The sequence below is a fragment of the Rhinolophus sinicus genome, chromosome 1 (genome assembly GCF_057876585.1).
Source record: "Rhinolophus sinicus isolate RSI-liver-muscle chromosome 1, RSI-T2T, whole genome shotgun sequence".
Classification (NCBI taxonomy): Eukaryota; Metazoa; Chordata; class Mammalia; order Chiroptera; family Rhinolophidae; genus Rhinolophus; species Rhinolophus sinicus.
The window spans coordinates 140,882,120-140,906,404 of record NC_142501.1 but is presented as its reverse complement, the minus strand read 5'-3'; the positions used below and the strand labels follow the sequence as shown (position 1 = coordinate 140,906,404).

General features: G+C 38.3%; 1 protein-coding gene and 1 pseudogene across 14 annotated transcripts in view; one reads left to right on the top strand and one right to left on the bottom strand.

The window, feature by feature from the left end:
- APBB2 (amyloid beta precursor protein binding family B member 2) overlaps positions 1–24,285 on the bottom strand; it is a 335,778-nt gene that overhangs the window by 260,490 nt on the left and 51,003 nt on the right. For 12 of the 14 annotated variants that reach the window (XM_019751904.3, XM_019751912.3, XM_019751900.3 and 9 more), the window contains exon 2: positions 10,767–10,933. The exons of 1 other annotated variant lie outside the window; for it this stretch is intronic. The gene's annotated coding sequence lies outside the window, so the exon portion shown is untranslated. Of the gene's footprint in view, positions 1–10,766; positions 10,934–19,426; positions 19,536–24,285 lie in introns of those variants that run through there. One more of the 14 variants, XM_074324597.2, reaches the window with a different exon arrangement.
- Positions 6,654–7,497, top strand: LOC109458365 (large ribosomal subunit protein eL6 pseudogene; annotated as a pseudogene).

The window sequence follows — 24,285 nt, the reverse complement described above, 5'->3', positions numbered from 1 at the left end:
CAAGTCACCACCTCCTCACGCTATCATCTTTGAGGGTTAGGATGTCAGTGTATGACTTGTGAGGGAACACATTCATTTAGACCATTGCAGTACTGAACTAAGAATGCCAGCAACTGAAAATACTAGGAAAGCAGTAGACACACAGGAGTCTCAAACCATCATGGGGTTGAACACCGTGGACCCTCCCCATTGTCAAAATCTAGGGAGTCCCCTATGGCAGTCAGTGCAAGAAGCTCATTCTCCAAACAAGGACTGTAGAATGGGGGTGGGGACAGTCAGGAATGTCCGAGAAGAAATGTCCTTCTTCCTTCCTTCACCAAAGAGCTGCTCAGGAGTGTCTGATTCCCCCGGCAACCGCATACCTCTCGGTTGGTCCACACAGCAAGTTGGTGGAGTGCAAGGCGGGGCCACGTATCTTGGCTATAAAACCTGGGACACACTCCCCAACATGCCCCACATTTTTATCTCCATCTCTGAGGGTCCGATTAGGTCTTTTCCTCAGGTAAAGGGGCTTGAAAACCCCCATTTCCCGATAACCTTCTACTTCTACTCATTTATCAAAAATAATAAAATGCCACTTCTCCAGATTAATCTACATCCACATTATTTTCTCCTTGAAAATTCCAGAGCATACTACTCATATACGACTTTGGGCCTTTATTATCCATTCAGTTATATGAATAACGAAAGATATAAAAGAGAGAGAGAGAGAGAGAGAGAGAGAGAGAGAGAGAGAGAGAGAGAGTTTTCCACAGGCCAACCACTTTAGAGGTAATGCTTTTATTTACACTGGTATATAATAAAGTTTGAGAAAAAGTTCAGACCCAAATTTAAATTAGTAAATGTGAGACTTGGATAAAACTATTTGATCTTTCCAATTCTCAGCTTCTTTATCTATAAAATAAGGTAACACTGTCTCTCTCATAGGATTGATGTGAAGATCAAATAAAGTTCCTTCCCCCATTCCCACCCCCATCAAAGGCTGAGAAAGTGCTTAAGTACTTAGCATCCTAGACATGCTCAATAAAGTGTTAGCTCTCCCAAAAGAGCTTGCATTCTGGCTGTCTCTCCCCCAGGATACTACATTTTATTCCCTCTAGCAACTACCAAAGTAGACTTCCATAGAGGATAGATACTATTAACAAGTTAACTTGGAATTTAACTGAATTGCACTGAACTATTAATAAGTAAAAGTCAGCATCTCTTATCACTCATAAGTGAATGCCTGCTCAAGATCAGTGGTCATTTTACATCTAATTTTACAATCATCGAGGGCCTAAAGTCATGGTTGGAACTCCAGACTTTTTATTTCTGAGGTAAGTCTTTGGCAAAGTCACTAACTGCCCTCTTACTTTCCTGGGCACTGTCACGCTTTAACCAGAAACCAGAAAAGAGACACAGCACTAATAAACTATTTGCGACTTTAAATCTTCCCAAAAAAAATCACCTTTATTAAACCAAGCGTAGAATCATTACTAAGTTTCTAAAATCTGTTCTAAAAGGGCCTCAGCTGTATGATGACTGCAGGAAAAACTGTTTTCTTTAATTCTTAAAAAGGGTACAGTAGGGGTGGCCAGATGGCTCAGTTGGTTAGAGCGAGAGCTCTAAACAACAGGGTTGCCGGTTCGATTCCCACATGGGCCAGTGAGCTGCGCCCTCCACAACTAGATTGAAGGACAACGACTTGACTTGGAGCTGATGGGCCCTGGGAAACACACAGTTCCCCAGTATTCCCCAATTAAAAAAAAAAAGGGTACGGTAGCAAATTGTACAAAGCAATTTCCTAAGGCAAGCTAGACTGATGTTGGTATTCATTTTTAAATAAATTACTAGGCTTAGGTACTATGTAAAAACATCCAATAGACTATTTTTATTTACGAATGAAATGGAAGATCAATTCTTATTTGAACAAATAATAATCAATTTGGAAATTTCAGAAGTTTGAACAGTTCAGTGTCAAGAATACAGATCTTATTTGGACAACATAATCAAATTAAATGTTTTATTCATTATAGGTCACTATCAGACCGAGAAACCACTGCTTGTAACTAAATCAAAATATATACATTAAAATAAATAACAACTGACTATATGTCACTCTAGTATGGTATCTTTGGAGGCTTTTAAAGGAGACCTAATACTTCACAGATTATTTAACATAAAAATATAAAGACAAGCAAAAAACTAAAACACGTAATATTCCAAAGTCTATTAATATATTTGTCATAAACATCCTCATTACAGATTTACACAAAAATGGTTTCTCTTAATGAAAACAAGTGCCAGGCACTCTCTTTATTTTTGCATTGGCTCACTGAATGTGTCTAAATTGATCTGATTTATCTTCCTTTGCAACCAAATGATTAAAAATGGGCTGGAGTCATCACAATGTAATTGTACCACAACTCAAATCTGTTTTCAACAGCTCAATCATTCTGAACTCTAACTTCATCAGCACAACACTCTACTCAATGAAACGGCAGATAAGAGGTTACGATCACCCAGCTATATTTTGTTTCAACTTCCTAAGAAAAACAGGACTGACAAGACCAAATCCTCCTAGCACATTATATTACATTTCTCATAGGGTCATTCATCATTCTGCAAATAGGTCACAAAGATTTTTAAAAGGGCACCAAAAAGAAAAAAAAAGATTGAAAGGAGTGATTGGGTTAAAAGATTTGTGATACCCATCTCCAGGATCCTAGGGATATAAATGAAAGCTTATCTATGGCTTTTTCTTTTAAATGAATAAAAAGAATAACTCCACATTGCTCTGTGGATGCATTTTTATGAAGTGACATTATCAGCCAAAGTACTGCAAAGGGGCCAGGTAACAAACATCTCAGTTCCCATCAAGCTGGTCTACTAGGTTGAAATGAGAAGATTACAAAGAAAGAGCAGGAAGCAGATAAGTGATCCTGAAGAACTGAGCCCTCTGGAAGGTGGGAGGCATGGCTTGACCTACTAATGGAACTGTAGAAAACATGTTTTAAATCTAACACTGTGACTCTAATACCTGAGGAAAGCCCAGTGGCAGAAATCAGCTTTTAGTTATAAGTCACAGAAAGGAAATGTCTGTGAATTTCACCAATACCAAATTTATATATGTTTCCACATTAAAAATAAAAGTCTGTCCCCAAACAAAATTATAACTTCACTAGAAAACAAAATGAAAGAAAATGACCTACTAGAATCCATACATCCCAATAAAGCATCGATGTTTTTATTCCTTTTCAATCTTTATGCATTCACAATTCTTACAGAGTTGTAACTAAAGGAGAGAGATAAATATACAATCTTTACATTTCCCATAATAATATGCTCATGTCTGAACAGTAATCTATTGAGAACCATACTAATACAAAGACAAAAATAGTACAGATAAATACAAAAATACAGCTAGTATTTTAATGATATTATGAAAAATGTCCAATTTTCATAAAACAGAAAACCATACTGTGTTCCCCAAATCCAAGACACAGTAATTCATAATTTTCCATTTAGTAAATAATACTTTTGTGAAATGTAACTTTCTCTGTATAAAAGACCCAATTTGTATAACCATTAATGAAAATTCTTGAAATAATATACTAAACTTGGAAATCCTCAGTTAGTAGTTATTGGTAATGATTAGGACACAGGTAATCAAAATTTTTAAATTTAATCTGCTTTATTCAAATGGATAATGTGCATAAAAATGCTTACCACTTTTATAAAAAAGAAGTATTTTTAAATTTTTAAAAAATTTTTCAATTATAATTGACATTCAGTATTATACCAATTTCAGGTACACAGCACAGTGGTTAGACATTTATATAACTTAAGAAGTGATCCCCTCAGTAAGACTTGCACCGACTTGACAATGTACATAGTTAACATGATATTATTGACTATATTCCTTATGCTGTACTTTACATCCTGGTGACTATTTTGTAACTGCCAATTTGTATTTCTTAAACCCTTCACCTTTTCACCCAGCCCCCCAACTACCCGCCTCTGGCAACCATCAATTTGTTCTCTGTATCTATAAGTTTGCTTCTGGTTTGTTTGTTCGTTTGTTTTGCTTTCTAGATTCTACATAAAACTGAAATCAGAAAAAAAGTATTTTTGATTCAAAGTAATGTATGTAGTAATCTAGAAAATGCATTTAGATTGATTTGTATTCTCTTCTACCATTTCAGATTCCCATAGTTATCCCACAGAGAAATAACCAGAGACTAGTACTTTTAATAGTGACCCAAACAGGAATGGAGAGGAAGAGTAGCAAAGATACAATAATAGTCTATAAAAACATTTTTTTTAATTTTTTTAATAAGGGAGATATAGTGCAGCTTATGCCCATTTCTTGAAAAATCTTTTTTCATTGAAAAACTGCATTGCAAAAACCTTAGTGAAGTATGTCCCTGTCATAAGGAACAAAACTGAAAGTCCAGGAATAAACCCTTATATTTATGGTCAATTAATTCTCTACAAAGGTACCAAAATAAGTCAATAAGTAAAGGATAGTCTTTTCAATAAATGATTGGGACAATTGGATATCCATATGCAAAACAGAAAGGAACAAAATTGAACATATACCTGAACCTTACACCACACACAAAACTTAACCAAAAATGGATCATAGACCTAAATGTAAGGGCTGAGAAAACAAATGTTCTAGAAAGAGACATTAGAGAAAATACGTGTGACCTTTGGTATGGCAAAGAGTGTTTAGAAACAAAACTCACGAGCTTTGGGAAAAAAAATAATACATGGAACTTTATTACAATTAAAAACTTTTGATCCTCAAAAGACATCATTAAAAAAGCAAAAAGACAAGCCAGAGACTGGGAGAAAATATACGTAAATTCACATATCCAATAAGACAAATAATCCAAAATAAAAATATGCAAAGGATTTAAATAGGCATTTCCCCAAAGAAGATACAGGAGTGGCTAAGAAGCTACTCCATTGATTCAATTACCAGCTTAATTTAATTATGAGGAGATAAATTTCATAATTACCATCTTCTGCCCTTTCCAAAAATCTACATAATAGAATGATTTCATTAGAAACACCAAAGCATGTTACTTTGTGATTCTCATATCAGTAAAGTTTTCACGTTACTATAAAAAATAGTAACATCCAGATTGCACAAGAAAAAAAACTATCTCTAGTCACAGATGATATAACCAGATTATATAGAAAATCTTAAGGAAGTCACATACAAAATAAAAAACTCTCAGTACTGATAAACAAATTCAACAAGGTAGAAGAAAACAAGAGCAATATACAAAAATCAATTTTATTTCTATACACTTAGCAATGAATACTCAATATAATGCATTATATCAATAAGCTAAAAAAGTAAAATTATATGGCCATATCAACATACGTAGAAAAAGCATCTGATAAAAATCCAACATCCACTCATGACAACAACTCTCAGGTAACTAGGAATATAGGAGAACTTCCTCAACTTGATAAAAAAAAAAAAAAAAAAACCTACAAAAAACCTACAGCTAACATTATACTTAATAGTGAGAAACTAATGTTTTCCCACTAGATTAAAAACAAGGCACGATGCTACCTCTCACCATTCCCATTAGACATCGTATTAGAAGTCCTAGCTAGTGAAATAAGACAAGAAAATAAAAGGAATACAAATTGGTAAGGAAGAAATAAAAATGTCTTTGTTTACATATGACATGATTGTCTATGAAGAAAATCCCAAAGTGTCAACAAAAAAACTCCTGGAACTAATAAGCAATTATAGCAAATTTACAGGATACAAAGTTAATACACAGAAGTCACTTCCTTTCTTATATACCAGCAATAAACAATTGGTATTTGAAATTAAAAATACAATACTATTTATATTAGCATCAAAATAAATGAAATACTTAGATATAAATCTAACAAAATATGTACAAGATCCATATAAGGAAAACTACAAAACTCTGATGAAAAAAATCAAGTAAGATCTAAAGAAATAGTTATTTCACATATATAAATAGGAAGATTCAATTGTCAAGGTATCAGTTCTCCCCAATTTGACCTACAGACTCCACACAATCTCAATCAAAATCCCAGCAAGTTATTTTGTGGATATTGATAAACTGATCCGAACGTTTACATGGAGAAGCAAAAAACCCAGAACAACCAATAAAATATTGAAGGACAAGAACAAGGTCAGAGCACCAACAATATTGATCTGAAGATTTACCATAAGCTACAGTAATAAAGACAGTATGGATTGGTAGACGAACAGACAAATAGATCAATGGAAGAGAACAGAGAGCCCAGAAATAGACTGAAACAAATACAGGCAACTGATCTTTGATAAAGGAGCAAAGGCCATTCAATGAAGAAAGGATAATGATTTCAACAAATGGTGCGGGAATACCTGGATATCCATATACAGAAAATGAATGTAGACAAAGATCTTACACCTTTCACAAAAATTAACTCATAAACCTAAAAGTAAAGTGTAAAACTATGTAACTCCTAGAAGATAACATAGGTGAAAACCTAGATGGCCTTGGGTTGGCAATGACTTTTTAGATATAAAACCAATAATCCATGAAAGAAATAACTGACAAGTTGGACTTCATTAACATTAAAAATTTCTGCTATGAGAAAAAAATTGTCACCCTTTCCCATCTTGCAAGATGGTGGGTGAAAGAGCTGAGAAGTCGGATACGAAGGAGATGAAACCTGAAGCCCAGCAGGCTGATGCTTGTGGCACACTTAAGAAGGGTAATCTCAAGGCCAAAACGTCTAAGAAGGGGAAGCCCCACTGCAGCCGAAACCCTGTCCTGGTCAGAGGAACTGGCAGATGTTTCCGATCAACTATGTGTTCCCTAAAGGAAGTATTCAGCAGCTAAATCCAGGATTGAAAAGAAAAAGAAGGAGAAGGTTCTAGTTACCATCACAAAACCAGTTGGTGGTGAAAAGAATGGTGGCACCTGAGTGGTTAAACTTCGCAAAATACCTACATATGACCCTGCTTAAGATGTGCCTCAAAAGCTGTGGAGCCACGGCAAGAAACCCTTCAGTCAGCACATGAGGAAACTTGGAGCCAGCATCAGTCCCGGGACCGTTCTGGTCATTCTCACCGGGCGTCATAGAGACCAGAGGGTGGTTTTCTTGAAGCAGCTGGGCAGTGGTGATTTGTGACTGGACCTCTGTCCCTCAATCGAGTCCCTTTGCGTAGGACACACCAGAAATCTGTCATCGCCACCTCTACCAAAATTGGTATCAGTGGTGTGAAAATCCCCAAATCTCACTGGTGCGTACTTCAAGAAGAAGCTGCACAAGCCCAGACACCAGAAGGGTGAGATCTTCAGCACAGAGAAAGAGAAACACAAGATTACAGAGCAGCGCAAAGTTGATCAGAAAGCTGCAGATGCACAAATTCTGCCAAAAACCAAAGCTCTTCCGCAGCTCCGGGGCTACCTGGGCTCTGTGTTTACTCTCACAAATGGGGTTTATCCTCACAAACTGAAGTTCTAAATGTATTACAAAGAACCTAATTAAATGCCTGATCTGTTAAAAAGAAGGAGAAAGGGTAAGAGGAAGAGAAGGAGGATGAAAAAGGAAGAGGACGGAAAGGAGGGAGGGAGGGAGGGAGGAATTGTCATGAGAAAGAAAAGACAAGCCACATAACTGGGAGAAGATATTTGCAAAAGACTTACTTGATAAAGGACTGGTATCCAAAATATACAAAGAACTCTTAAATCTCAACAATAAGAAAATGAGCAATCCAATTAAAAAATGGACAAAAGATCTGCACAGACACCTCACCAAAGAAGATATACAGATCGCAAGCAAGCTTATGAAAAGACCCTCAACATCATACGTCATTAGGGAACTACAAATAAAAAGAACAATGAGCTATCACTCTACATGTACTAGAATGGATTAAATCCAAAACACTGACAACACCAAATGCTGGGGAAGATGCAGAGAAACAGCAACTCTCATTCATTGCTGGTAGGAATGTAAAATGGTACAGATACTTTGGAAAACAGTTGGGCAAAACAAACACACTCTTACCATACAATCCAGCAATCATGCTCCTTGGTATTTACCCAAAGGAGTTAAAAATTTATGTCCACACTAAAACCTGCACACTAATGTTTATAGCAGCTTCATTTATAATTGCCAAAATTTGGAAGCAACCAAGACGTCCTTCAGTAGGTAAAGGGATAAATAAACTGCAGTACATCCAGACAATAGAACATTACTCATCATTAAAAAGCGCTATCAAGCCATGAAAAGACACGGAGGAATCTTAAATGCATATTGCAAAGTGAAAGAAGCCAAACTGACAAGGCTATATACCATATGATTGCAGCCATATGACATTCTGGAAAACTATGGAGACAGTAAGAAGATCAGTAGTTGCCAGGAATTCAGGGGGAGGGAGGGAGAGATGCATAGTTAGAACACGGGATTGTCAGGGCAGTAAAAAAGTACTGTGTGTGATACTGTCACGGTAGATACATATTATTAAATACTTGTCAAAGCCCATAAAATGTACAACAGAGTGAACCCAATGTAGATGACAGACTTTAGTTAATAATAATAATGGATCGATATTGGCTCAATAATTGTAACAAATGTACCGAACTACTTACTACTGCAAGATGTGACTAACAGGGAAAACAAGGTGGGGGGTGGGGAAGGAGGCTCTATACTTTCTGCTCAATTTTTCTGTAACCTATAACTGCCCTCCCCAAAATAGTCTATTAATTTTTTTAAAAAAAAGCAAACAATTATTTAAAAATTAAATAAAATAATAATAAAATCTAACATGAAGGAGAGGAAACAAATCTTTAAAATTCATGACACACTCGGAATTCTGCTTAGAACAGAAAGACAACTGAGATTTTGGTGAGAAAAGCTGCTGTGACCCTGTGGTGTTATAATCAACTCTGGACGGCTCTCTGATAACCTCTCGTTTGGCTGTTCCCAAAACAATTGTGTTTACAGTAAATACTAAGCTTCTACTACTAGCAAGCTCTGAAATTATCTTCCTTATCTGCAATTTATTTTAACTATAGACTCCGGAAAGCCTCCCTTTCTTTCAGATTCAGAAATACTTAATTGAATTATTTTTTCTAAATGTTTCTGAAGACTAAATCCTATTTCCCCTTTGTTAAATAACAGCTCTCTGCTAGTCCCTCTACCACCCAGCAGACTTCATAATTCCATCTCTGCTACTCTCATAGAACCTCGTTCTTACATCTGGTGATACATTTTCATACTGACCGCTAGCGGAATACCGATCTAGTCTACCCCCTACCGTGGAGCTCCTGAACACAGGAACTGTGACAGTTATTCCATGCTACACCTACAAGGCATCACCAATCACAATGTTTGCAGATGTAAGTGATGGACACCTGCCTCAAATGAGCTAGCTAACCTGCCCAGAAAGTGAAACCAAAGTGCTGGCTTTAGGTGCTGTAGCATCCGTGTGTGTGTGTGTGTGTTGTGTGTGCACGTGTGTGTTCACATGTGTCTGTTTGTGTGTCCATGTGTGTGTCCGCTCCTCCGCCCCCCACTCCACCCCATCTCATTTCCTCCCTCTCCCTGCTCTGATGTCCTCTGTGTTGACTTCCTTCTCAAAAAGGCTTTCCCGAAGTGGTAGCAAGGAGCATCACCAGCAGCTCCAACTTAGCGAACCCACGAAAAGGAAAAACCTCTTTGCAACAGTTTCAGGGACAATACTGGGGCTCCTCCATACACTGATCCTTGGGACCCTGACTGGCCAAGCTTGTAGCACATGCCCATAACAGAGACGGTGGGGTCACCTCGTCTAACTACACAGGCTGGAAACAAAGCAAGGGTGACTGACTGCCCAGGGAAAATGTGGGTCATTTGTTGAAAGAAAAGGATGCTGGGTGGGCAAAGTCAACAACTCCGTCACAGGCTCTCAAGACTGCTGATTCGCTCCTCTAGTGAGTATTTATCATTATTATGCATATAATAATATACATAATCTGAGTTACCCACGGATTATCCAACAGAAGATGTTTGCACTGCCTGTCCCTGTACAATATACTTTCTCAAAATGAACTATTTTCCACCTTATTGCCACAGGTGAGGTTGTTTATACAGTTTCCCTCTCCTGGTCCACAGTAAACCTATTTTGCACTTATTTATATTCCTATTATTTTCAGAACATTTCTTCTCCTTTGTCCTACATGAATATCTTAATGTCAAAAGTACACTGCTGAAATGAAACGTGTCGCTCGCTTTTGTTTGGGGGAGATAAAAGTAAAAACTTGCCAAGCAAACTAGAGTAGCACAGAGTACCCCGCACGCACCAAACAAAAGTCAGGTTTCCATGATCCACCTGGGACAGTGTAAATACGCAAACGAGGGCAAGTCTCGGAAAGTACCAATACCAGTCCATGCTTTCTCAGGGTCACTGCCTTTTCTCGAAACTAAAGCGAAAATCACTGAGTCTGTTATGGGTGGCCTCTGGTGGTGGCTTCTTATATATTTGCGCTTGAGATCTTTTTTCTCTCTTCTCTGAGTGAGGAAAAGATGAGCAAGAGAGGGTGGGAGAGAAGAAAGGAAATAGGAAGAGAGAAAGAGGAAGACAACACCATTGTACACAGAAGTTTGTCAGTATGTAGCTGCCATTTATGTGATGCTAGGAATCTCTTAGATAACTGGAATGATTATGTGGGGTTGTTGCAAAATCACTTCATGGAATAAACAAAGCAACTTTTCCTTTCCAAACCCCATCTACTTTATCCAGCCTCTCTTACCTTATACCAATCTGATTTTGCTTAAGTTATGGTCTGTCTCGGGCTTTCACAGCAGCTTTCTTTTATGGATTTTCCATCCAGCAAATGTTTCTGTTCCACGGCTGGGCAGATCTGACCACACCATGCTTGGCTACAGACCGCAGCAGCTCACCCACAGCAGCTCCAACCTGGAGGGCAAAGGCCAGAAGCCGTTATAGGGATGTAGATTCACAAACGCTCTCTCTCTCTCAAGAGTGTATGTTTGGCAGAATAACCCCAAACCTCTCCCAAATATTTAAAATCATTAATGAACAGGGACAATAGCTTATGAGGTGTTCTAAATACAAGCTTGGGCTATTCTAAGGTGGAGGGCTGAAGTATTTAATCATTATTGAAAAGGTTTGGCCAAATGATTATACTGTTTGTGGAAAACTTAAAAGCCAGATGTTTTAATTAACCATAGAAAACACAAGCTACAACTAAAATTTCATGAACACACTGATCTGCCTTGTGGAAAACCACAGGAATGTTCTGGCAAGGCTCAGTCTGAATTCTTGGGACACAGAGGGCTGGAATCATTCCCCTTAGGAACTTGAACAGAAAATTAACTTGCTCAATATGTTTTTTAAAAAGTAAAATGAAACCCAGATTTAATCGCAATCAAATATAAAAACATTTCAGGACTTCAAAGGCACCACCAAAAGACACATAAGGGAAAGGTCATAAAAAATTCCAAAGTGGTTCAGGATTTAGAACGTATTTTCAATGCACAGTGAATGGTGCAACAGAAAGTTTTATAGGCTAAATAATCCAAAGGGGAAGCTAATCACCTTTCACCTCATAATAGAGGAAAACAATATATGAAACCAATTTTCAACACATGAATCATAAATATTATCAAAAGTATAATATATTTGAGCAAAAGGAATCTCTTAACTATCCTACTTCATGCCAAACCTGTGGCCTGGCCCACAGTAGATAGCTACTAAGCTTCAGCATGAAGAATGATGGCATCCAGAAAAACAGTGTTAAAATAGTGTATGCTCACTGAGGTTGCAGCTAACAATTCTGGTACAGAAATCTAAACTGAGCGGACCTTATAAAAGTAATTAGTGAACAATTAAGAACTAATAGATTAGGAAATCTTCATTTGTTAATTACAGTAATAGTTATGACAACATCTATACATGCAAAATATTGAAAGCCCTGCGAAATATTGAAAGCCTATTCAAGAGGGAACAGGACAAATGTTATTTTCAGATATTGGGTCCATAATTCTATTTCTGTAAGTCAAAACACACCCCGTCACAAGCAGGCCAAGCATAATATTACATTAATCTCTCCCTTCATTTGGAATCTCAGTTCCAAAAATCATCTCAAAAGGAACACAGAGGAAAAAAGCAAGATATCAAGTTATATACGGGTGGTATGATACCAATTTTGTTCTATACAAACTGAGTGTATATAATCTACAGACACCAAAGTATAACAAAAGCTATTTCTGGGTCATGGAATTAGAAGATATTTGTATTTCCTTCTTGGTGTTTTCCAAATTTTCTACAATTAATATGTATTGCTTGTAGTATTAGAATATTTTTAAATAAGATTTTTATAAATAGTATGGGATACACGTCAGAAATGGGATAGGATACTGTTTTAGCCTGATCTGTGGGCTTCCTCTTATCTGAACAATAAGGACTAATTAAGTCTTCGTTTATCTGAACCCAGTAATTTTTAATTTAGAAGTTCAAAACCCATGTCCAGTAACACTTTCAAGGCTAACAACAGTACTTTCCTAGAAAGAAGAAAAAAATGTTTTCTTATTCTGCAAACTCGCCACTAAGAGACAGCAAGACCATGGTTATTTCCCTCCCTAACCTAATGCCCCCAAACTTCTCTATCACTGGCCACGCCACACACTTGTCATTGAATTAAAAAGAGTGCCTCCTTGATGTCACCTACAATTGCACAGGAGCACCGCCCTCAGTGGACACTGCCCCATCCATGTCCGAGACTCTTAGCATCTCAGAAAACACAACGGTGGAATCTTAACACTGGGGGACTTGGCAATCCAGCATTCCAAGGAGCCCCACCCCTACCCCCAGTTTACAAATGAAGACACGGATGCTGAGAGAGGTCAAATGTTTTCACAGAGGCCACACAGTCTGCAGAGCAGAGACCAGAGTCCAGATCACGTGCCTCCTCTTTGACCAAGTGCTTTTCCTACTATGACAATGTCTCAGCACGCACTCTTTGCAATACAAGTTTGTATGAACCATCCTCCCATGGTAAATTCATATCAGCAAAACCAGAAGAACAAGACAGAAATTTGTTGCACCAAAAATGAAATGCACGCAGGAAAAAAAGCCAAGACTCAACCGCAGGCTAAAAAAGACTGCCCAGAACACGTTCCGTCGGAGAAACAATGGGCGCAGTGTGCTCGGGCAGCAGGTGTCCTGAACAGAAACTGCCTATCACACAGAAAGCTTTCTGGTCCTAGTACTTGCTCTGTTGATAACAGCACATTCCCACTGCTCAAAGCTGGACAGAAGATTTTCAACAAGATAAGACTACACTTGCACAAGCCACCTGGAAGAGACAGGTAGGATGCATGCTCACCAAAGTGTGGGAAATCAGTGATTTATTGGCATCAAGTCTGGTCTCTTCCTTCCAAAAGGACTCAAGTCTTAGGGAAGAGACATTAATGATTCCAAAAACTAAGAAAACAAGAGTCACTAAAGAACTAAATTAAACTAAAATAATTCAGATGCTTCATGTCTTATGTCTGATATGACCTTACAGAGTAAGCAGGATTTTTCTCTTTCCTTCTAAATGATTTATTTGAAATATTGCTCACCTCCACTTCTTTCTTAGCACTTACTCACACCACACCAATCAGAAACCTAAAAGCCCCTCACAAAAATGTGACTAGCCTGAGAAGAAGGGGAGAGAAGAGGACGGATAGCAACGACAAACTCAGAATCGCTCCATGAAAAGCCTTTATGGAGCTCACTTCCGGTCGCCCTTCCCCTACTGTGCAGCAGGGCAACAAAGGCACGAACTGTGAGGCAGCTAATAGAAAGCTGCACCGAGGGATGATGTGATCGGAGGGATGATGTGATCTCGCTTGGTAAGAGCCAGAACAAACACAACGACCCTGTCCCGCCTCATCTGAGAAATCAGGCACCTCATGAGAAATAAAAATGCGTCTTTTCCTCCCCAAACTGCTCCTCAAGCCCCCATATATTTCCATGGTTGGGTCCTGCAGGAAAGACCATCCGGGCAGTTTATTCCCCTCTATGACTCCGTTCTAATACTCAAGGTTAACGTCCACCACCAGCACCAGGAAATAGATTCTTGTTGCTATTTCACAATGAAATCAAAGCTTTGTGGTGAGTGTTGTCCAAGTCACCCCTGAAAGTCATTTGTAAGGTACCGTCAGGATGTTTAAATCTAGCAGCCTGGTAGAATGAACTCTGACCTACTAATCAAATCAGGGACAATCCTGCTGAAGTCAACAAATTATCTTTCTCCACAGAGACTGAAAAAGAAATTGGATCAGATTCACGGATTTTAAAATCCTTTCTTACTTGAAACCTTGGCTGTGTGTTGTTTAGGGTGTTTTTGCCTTTGGCAAAATATGCGCCCAGATATTGCCACCATGTGAGAATCTTAAATGTTTGGCTAGCATTTTATTTTTTTATTCTAATGCCACAGGGAAGGTTTCCCTTTCTTGGGCCTGATTCCAGAAATATCTGCCGGGCCAATTCAACACTTCTGAAATTTCTAACTCAGAATGACCAGGAGGACCAGGCAAGCATATGTTGGAGAACATTCCCCTCACAGCTTTGGAAATTTGATTTTAAAAACGTAGATTCACAGTATCAACAAATTTACTTACATCTTACAATGTTTGGGAGAGGAAAGTATAAATTCTATGAAATAATGCTGGCTAGTTTACTTTTTTCCAAAAAGTATCTATCCTAGATACCCATCACAGGCAACCAAATGAATAACCCAAACTGGCAGCCAACAAAGTTTGTGGTGGATGAAGAAGACATTATGGCCATTTGAAAAAGGTTTCATGTAGTAACTTCCCCTGTCATACTCTCCAGTAAAGAGAATTTCAGTGGTGGGGGGAGTGAGTGGAGAGGGGAAATTTATGCTTATTAATGTTTTAAGACTGTTCTGGAAAGGATATGGGATGAAGAAATAAGCACAGTTAGAAGTTGGAGTCCCAACTCTGCTACTTATAACCCAAAGTTTTCTGGGACAACTAACTTATTCTCTTTAAACCTTGGTTCCACCATTTGTAAAACGGGGATGACACTATCAGCCAACTTCATGGGATTGTCAACCGATGAAACCAAATGCAAGAGGAGCATAGAAATTTTGAAGGCACTATGTATTCGTTCAACAAATATTTACTAAGAAGCGACAGTGCTGCCAGATATGGCACTGCAGCTACAACCACAAGGACCGAGGTGAAGGCAGGTACAGGGAGCTGTGAGAACAGGCGGGCAGCCTCTGATCCAAATACCAGACACATATCAGATATTGTTACTTTTACGAGCCCCTGAGAAAGTTTCTCGGTGAAAAGTGGCAGATGCGGTTTTCAGTTTTGGTTGTCTAATTGTTAGCTCAACATTTAGTACACTTTCTATTGAATACTCACTATGTATCAAGCACTGTTCTAGGTGCTGGTGACTTAGCACCGAACAAAATTTCTGCCCTAATGGAACTGGTATTTCAGTCATTGCTCATCTATCTGAAAGGCAAAATACATGAACTAAATAGATTTAAGCAGCAAGGCTGCTTCTGCTGCAATACAATGATCTTTTTTTATTAAAGTTTATTGGGGTGATGATGGTTAGTAAAATTACATAGGTTTCAAGTGTACAATTCTGTAATACATCATATATATATATATATATATATATATATATATATATATATATATATATATATATAACAATGATTTTTTAGGCCAAAATTTTAATTGAGTTAAATACAGTAAATATTTTATACCTTAATTTAATCTCCAGGCCACATTTTACAATATACCAAGCAACTGCCATCATATAAAATGTGCTCTTAAGTTTGAGGGATTATGATTTGTGTGTGTTAGCACAGAATGGAATAGCCCCCTCACGCCAATATCCTCCCCCAAGGAAAAAGAACACATTCTGGAATCTATCCAATAACAACCCTACTTTTAACAAAGGGAATATCAATTATTTTAGAAGCACCTCCTACAGTCATTTTCTTAAGGATTAAAAAGAAATGAATTATTTAATTTAGAAATTAAACTGAAGTTCAATTTTAATATGCCAAATGTCTGGCCTAGCAAAGTTTATTTTAAAATACTTTTATTAAAAAAAAAAAAAAAAAAAGGCCTGAGAACTAGGCTGTCCGGGACATAGTCAACCCGACTATCTGAAAGTTCAATATGAGATGGAAGGGAAGGGAAGAGAAGAAAGGGAAAGAAAGAGAAAGGAAGCTATGGGAGTGAAGACCCACACACTGGTCAGGGTTAATAACCTAAAAGCTTACATACTCAAAGAATACACACTAAGAGCCAATGTTCCAAATACTGAGGCAGGGAGGAAAGTAAGTTTCTGGGTGAAACTGACCAAAATGCTACTCAACTCCAGAGCAAGGGTTCCCAAACCTGGGGTCCTCACAAAAAATACGAAGTCCAAAGCCCAAGTACAAGTACTCTGAATACTAAGTCAGGGGTCGTGGCCGGCAATCTTTATTTTTTTAACTGTCCGCAAATAATGCTGATGCACAGACATGGTTGGGAACATGGTTGGGAATAAATTCCCAATTTATTACTGTGAACAAATAATACTGTTTTACTGTATTTCCTTATTGAAAAACATATCAGAATATTTACATTATAATCACGGGTAACTGTTTTGCTAATTAATGCTTTCCATTATTCTTCATGTCCATCCTGAAGTAGGAACTATTATTAGGCCTATTTTTAAATGGGAAAATTCGAGGTATGAAGAAGACAAATAACATGACTGATGTTACATAGCGTTTAAATCAAGGACCTGGGATTTTTACCCGTTATCAGCCCCAAATTTTCTTAGCACTCTGATCTGGTGACCTTTAGCAAGTCTCTTTTCCACTCTCTAGTCTAAGGATGTCATAAGATTGATTACTCATCTTAATATACCATAGTCATTAAGGGTTTTAATATAGAACTTAAATCCCAAAATTCAGTAATAAAGGCTGTAATTTAAGAGGATGTTGTGAAAATCACACATAACGTGTGGGCTGTTGAGAGCCCTAGGGAGACATTTGGTTGGCTCTGCAGTTATTTTAATTACCTTCCATTCCTACTTAAGATCAGCAAAAGGTATGCTTCTCATCTTAGTGAATGTACTTGTATCATCCTTCAACTTTCATGTTTTCCTTCTTGTTCTGGGCTCATTTCTTCAAAACCTTTCTCTAGTTCATTAATTACAGTTACATTTTTTTCTTAAGTTTTGTTTATATTTTTTGGGTTTTTTTCCCAAATCTGCCTGGTCAATTTTTTTAACAACAAAAACACCAAGATTTATGTTGCCCTTGTACATATTCTTTTTCCCTTCTGCTTTACTGAGACATAACTGACATATAACACTGTATTACTATGACGTAATGATTTGATATATGTACTATAGAATGAGAAATGATCACAGTAAGTTTAGTTAACACCCATCACCTCATAGTTAGAATTTCTTTTCTTGTGATGAGAACTTTTAAGATCTACTCTCTTAGCAACTTTCAAATATACAACACGGTACTTACTGTTAACGGTAGCAACCATGCTGAACATTACATCCCCAGAACTTATTTATCTTATAATTGGAAGGTTGTACCTTGACCACCTTCACCCATTTCCCCTGCCACTGGCAACCACCAATCTGTTCTGTTTCTATGAGTTCCGTGTTTTTTTCAGATTCCACATATAAGTGAGATCATACAGTATAGTTTTTCACTGAGCATAATGCCCTCAACGTACATCCATGTTGTTGCAAATGGCAGAATGTCTCTTTTTTATGATTAAATAATATAGTTGGTCAATTTCTATCTCATGCTATTTGCAGTTGGGATTACATATTTTTTCCTTAAAACATTTCAAACATAGTTACTTCATATTCTGTATCAGATCATTTTAATATCTAAAGTCCTCAGGGTTCCAAATCGATTGTTTTTTATTTGTATCTGGTAACACTCACTCCCGGGAACTTGTTTTCTAGAGGATTGGAGAGCTTTAATTCTGAAATCATATTTGGCGGATCTTACTCAGAACCATCCTAAGGTCTAAAGTGAGGAGGCCTTCCTCAGAAAGGATTTGCATTTTGCTTCTGCCAAAAGCTAAGAGGCACTATATGGGGGCCACTTCCATTTCCTTTACAGGTCCTAGGAGAATGCTGGCTCTCCTACCTTGCCACTGATCCAATGCTGTCTCCAACCATAGCGGAGCTTAGCATATGCTCTTGAGACAATCTGTGTTTTATGTTTACACAAAGATCTTCCAGCTTTGATGGTTGGTTGATATAACTGGGGTAGGAGACTTTGGCGTTGTCTTAGACCATAATCCCAGAAGTGTGCATTAAAAAAAATGCTTTAACCAGACTACACTGGTTTAGTGAGGAAGTGTGTTAGAGGATCCAGTCCACCATCCTGCTAGAAACCCAAGTCTTGAACTAATCATACCCGTCAAAACTTCTTTTCTTTTGTTCTACATTTTGCTGAAGGGTACTATGCACTCTCACCGAAATCTGAAACCCAGTACTGCAGGTAACAACGACCCTTCTCTTTCCTCCTCTACCTCACATGCCATCAGGCACCAAGTCTCAACTTCTTGCCTGATTAAAAGTGGGTTTGCATTTATATTCTGGTCAAGGTGGTACCTAGTAGCATCTTTTTAATCATCAAGGACAAGTAAGAAAAATAAATGAGGCAGAATTAAAATCAAAATCATGTCTTCCTGCCAAATGAAGGTGCTTTATATGAAGAAAGGTTCGAATACAGGGATGTGGAAGGACAACTGAGTTTGACCAGGGTCTCAGAAGACCCGGAACTCGGGCTGTCAGAACCATAATCACATTTTCAAGGAGAGGCGTAATTTTAGTCAAACAAAATTATCTGTCATGATAAATTAAGGTTAATTTAAATTTTATTGCTTTTACAGTTTTGCTTGAATGTATTGTATAAACCTGGCATTGTTTTATATTTATGTAAGAACTGGAAACATACGGAGTTTATACCTACCTAGTTTTCTATTTGGGAATATTTAAGCTATTTCGTTATAAAAATATTTATGTCAGCACTGGGAACTTGTGAGAATTTTTTTCTTTAAGTAAAGAGGTCTATAAATTAGTAAGACTTAAGGAACACCACTCTTTATATACTTTGCCACCTTTGATACATTCATAATTCTCTTCATAAACGAATAGAGAGAAATGGAACACACAGCACAAGCAAGAGATCATTTACTAAACTCCAATTCTCCAGCTGTTTGAGCTAACTCAATACTGATGAATCTCTTAAGGCAGCACGCTTTGTTTCTTTGCTCTAATAGGGGTGGTTTTACTAAGTAAGACGACTAGAAACACTGCTCTGCCCAGTTCCTACCATTTCCCATTCCTATTATAATTTATAAATTGGTACATACGTACCTGGCAACAGTACAGCAAAATGTGTCAAACAAAGCATGGTCCTTGCCTCAAGGAAGTCCATTTCCTGGTTGGGTTTCAATAACCGGGATTCTTGGTAAGTACAGCATTGTTGTTCTGAATGATTACAAGAAACTCCCAATCATTTCTTTTCAACTTCTGTATTCCTATTCTTTATGGACTGATGGACTATGGTTCCTACAACCTCGAGATAATTCACTTTAAAAGTCCCCCTACCAAGATAAAACTTTCTCTCTCCACCATACTGACCCATGTGTCGCCATCTTTTCTCTTCCCACAGGGTCTGACTCAATCAAAACCACAAGGGAGGTCAGAGCATATCCATGCAATCACTTACTGGACAGAGGAGCACACTCAGGCCCAAATCACTGAAATGGCTTCCCTGGGGCCACATGGCTGATGGGCAGAGACCAGAACCTGCTTCTATCAAGTCTTGCCACCCAATCCAACTCTGACTCATCTGACTCATTTTAAATCATAAATTATTTGAACTAGGACTTCAAATTAACGACTTTGGTCATCATTAAACGTTTGTTTCTTTAAAAAAAAAAAGTTAAGTAGTTTTATATTTTGCTAAAAATAACTTGAGGATATTCACACTGTTGTTTCAATGAAAGTATCTCAAATTCTGAAACCTAATTCCAGGATTCTTATTTGGAAGTGTTTTGCTGTTGTTGTTGCTGTTGTTTTTGTTGTTGTTGTTTTTGCTTTTGAATCAGAGTACATTAACTCGGGGGGGGGGGGAATGAGATTACCTTTTTAATTCAAAGAAAGAAAAAGAAAGTTGTGCGGATAGTGTTAAAATAACATAGTGACCACGTGTAATTCCAGTTCAGCAATTCTCAAATTCAGATCTGGAGTAGGGCACAAGAATATGGATTTTTAACAAACACAAGTGACTATAATGCTGGTGGTCTGAAGGCTACTTGAAGGGAAACTCTAGTCTATTCAATTTTTTTTAAATTAAACTAACTTTGGTAGTATTTCTACCTAGCCAAGAAAGTAAAAAAAATAAAGGAAGAAGAATACTGGAGAACCCAAAAGACACGCCATTCAGACGAGACAGACAGACATGGTGTTACCCTTCAAGCATGTGGAAAAGTAGCTTTCATGGAATAACATTTCAAAACTCTGGCCTAATAAATTATGCTGAGAGCTGCTGCTAAGAATTTTTAATACCAACTCAAAGCAGAAATGGCACTATCACCCACAGAACAGGTGAAATCAAAGACTAGTACAGGGTTTGGCAGATTTCTGGCCCTCAAGAAATATTTGTTTAATTAAGAAGCAACTCCAGCTCTAGCTGGAAATCTGTTTAACCACAGAAATGAAATCATAATTAATATGATCACATCTTATTTCCCCCCCTGTGTTTTGTTTCCTCAGGGCATCTATAATGGCTGAATTAGAAATGGAACCATAAACATAACAACATTTGTTGGAAAACTCATCCTACATTTTCATAATTCATTAAGTTGATGGATGGTTTCTTCTCAGACTTTTTCAACGAAATCTGAACTTTTAAAATTACATACATTATCCACCTAAAACCAAGTAATACTGGCAAGCAAAACCTCCTACTAGAAAGGACAGGTGGGGAAAAAGTGGGGGGTCGTGGGGGTGGAGGGGATAGGAGGTCTAATCAACTAAGGGAAAAAAAATCAAGAGTAAAGAAGTCAGGAATTAAAATGTAGCTAAAAATACAAATTGCTACTTCATGGGCCAGTTACTGTGGTATATCATTTTTAACAAAAGAGGGAATAAAAATGCCCAACAGACTTCTTCAGAAGAAAATTATCAAAGCTCCCGAGAACACAGCAGGAGAGGTCTTCTTGTGCTCTATATATCCACACCAGTTCAGCTTGTTTCATTCATTCACTCATTCATTCACTCACTCATTCATTTATCTTTACTGCTTCCATTTCAGGGTAACAGCTAGCAGTGTTTATTTTATTCATTTTAACCAAAAGAAAATTCTGATATTATATTAGAAAGCTTTACTTACAAATTAATGTCTTCAGTGAAGCTGAGTGCATAGTTTTCTTTCACAGAAGGGGCAAAATATCATGGAAAATTCATGGGCTTGGGAGTCTGAGAGAAATGGCTTCAAATCCTGACTGCCCCACTTATCTACATGATCTTGAGATGCATCATTTAACTTTCTGAGTCCATTTCCTACTCTACACAAAGAAGCCCACAACATCTACCTTCCGGATGCAGTGAGGTTAGGGCCAAAGTGTCCTAAAGGACCTAGCACAGTACCTGGCACACAGCAAGTGGCCGTTTTTATTGTTATTTCACACCTGCTGCATTTGCCTGAGGGCTCTGCAATTTTCTGTCTGGGCAGGAGAGTCAGAAGCAACTACTACCCAGATATCAAACACTCTGTTCCAGGCTGCAAAGGGCTCTCGCATGAAAGTCCTCCTCAACTGACCATCTACCACCACCAGACTTGTTAAAGCTGGGGGCCCACAGGCCCTCGGGAACTGTGTTCTGTTCTCTCCTGAGTACAGATAAATTGCAAGCTACTCTCCTCAGGCTTCTTCAAAGGACCATCCACCCTCAAAGAGTGCTCAGTCTATCATTTTAGCTATGGTAAAAGAAGCCAAAAAAAAATGATCCCTAAATTTCCACCCCTGGAGCAAGCTAATCCCACCCTAGAATAATAAGGGGGAGCATAGAAGGAGAAAATATGAGAGGCAGGGTTGTAAATTTGCTCTACCACCTCCACCCACACCTGCGAGCACACACAACTGCCCTGATGTATGATCCTCTTGGATCTGCCAAGAAACAATACAGGGTTAGTGGAGAAAGAGGTTCCTGGTGCTTAACAAATTTCCACGGCCCTTAGGTAAGAGCTACAACACTCCAAAGGCCATTTCCAAGGAAATTGTATCTGTAATTAAGATAGATGGATAATGCCAGAGACAAGGGCACTGACTCCTGAGCCAGGTTGCCTGGGTTCAAAACCTGGCTCCTTCCCATCCTAGCTGTGTGACCTTGGACATGTCATGCAAAAGGGGCACGTTGATAGCCACTAACTTGTAGGCTTGATGTAAGAACTGAATGGGTTAATATACGTGAAAGTTGGCTATTATTGTTACTCTGAAAGAATTACACCCAATTCTCATTAGGGAGGCAGAGGGTAAGAGGATATTCTCTCTTCTCAGAAAAAGACAATACCCAGCTCTACGCAAACTAAAAGAGGCTATACCCAAACTAAAGTTCCATAAATTGAATCATATTCTAGACACACTCGAAAGTCATTCTGGTTTGTCTATAGCAGTGGCTCTAAGCCAAGATGGCATCAGGTATACCTGGGAAGCTTTTCCAAAAGGTACATGCCTGGGCAGCAGGCCTGGTTTGGAGCCCAGAATGTGCATTTTGACAAAGCACTGTCTCCCTAATGCCCACCTGGAGGTGAGAAACATTAGCTAAAAGCAAGTCCCAACTCTATAAGACCAGGCTTTCTTGGCAGGGTAGGGACAGTTCAGGAGTGTCGCAAGGGTACCACTGCCCATAAAAATGCCTCTGTAGCCTGTTTGCTGCTGCCTGAAATTCCTTTACTAGGAGCTTTCCACTGCACAAGTCAGAAATACATTTTAAACTAGAAAAGGAACTAACATTGGCTGAGTATCTACAGCATGTCAGGCCACATATGTATATGTGTGTAATATATATTTACACACACACACACACACACACACACCCTACTCCTTATGATCACCCTGTGGCACAGTTACTGTGCAAAGGAAGAAACCGAGGAGCAGAGAGGTTCCGTAGCAGAGCCCCGATTCCACCCTAGGTGCGTCTGCCCACTGCACCACCACACGGCCTCCTGGCCTGTTCCTGCCTCAGGAACTCACGGTTCCAAATCAAAGACTAAAGGAGGAGCTCCACACAGACAGCACATCCCACACCCAGGTCTTCTCTCGCCTTGTACTGAACCAGGGATAAGTTGAAATTTAGAGATGCAGGAAGGGGTCTTCCACTTACCTCTCACCTTCTCCTCCAGAAGATGCAAGGCAAATCTCAAACTCACTAGCCTTAATACTACATCTACACGACAGAAATGTATTAGCCTTAAGTCTCTCTCTCTCCCTTCTTATTGGCAAAAGGAAAGGAATAGATGCATTAAGGGAAATAGATAAAAATGAAGAAAATGACCTGATCTACCACGAAAAACTACTTTACTATAAAGCTCAAATCAGATCACAACACCCACAGTAATATTAGCTAATATTTACTGAACTTAATCAGTGTCAAGAACACATTATCTCCCGACAACCCCCAGAGAGTCCCATTTCTCAGATGAGAAAACTGATAGCAAAAGGTCAAAATAACTTGTCAGAAGACCCACAGTTTGTGAATGGAAATTCAAGCCCAGGATAAAAATCTAGCCTTTTCCACTCTTAAGTCTAGTAGGCTAGTTTTGTCTATAAAATCACCATGTAATCTGTCAAGTCTTGTAGAGATATTACTTTCCCTGTTATCAGGGCATTTCCATGAGCCACACTGGCCCTCAAAGCTGCAGAAAAAGCAAAGGGATGTGGATAATCTATAAACTGGAATAAAGAAGAGAAGCTTGTAAACCCATTTTCAGCTTAATGAACAGAAAATAAATAGAAGCACCCAAAGAAAAATGAAGGTAATCAAGAAATAAAATTAAGGCAATAGGCTTAGGAGCCAAATAAATAAATAAATAAATAAAAATCACAGGATGCTGCTTTATGGGTGCTGGAGAAACAATACTATTTACTGGGAAATGGCAAGGATGAAAAACAAGGACAGGGAGCTGATTCACACAACCGTAAGACAATGATCCAGGGCCCAAGGCAAGC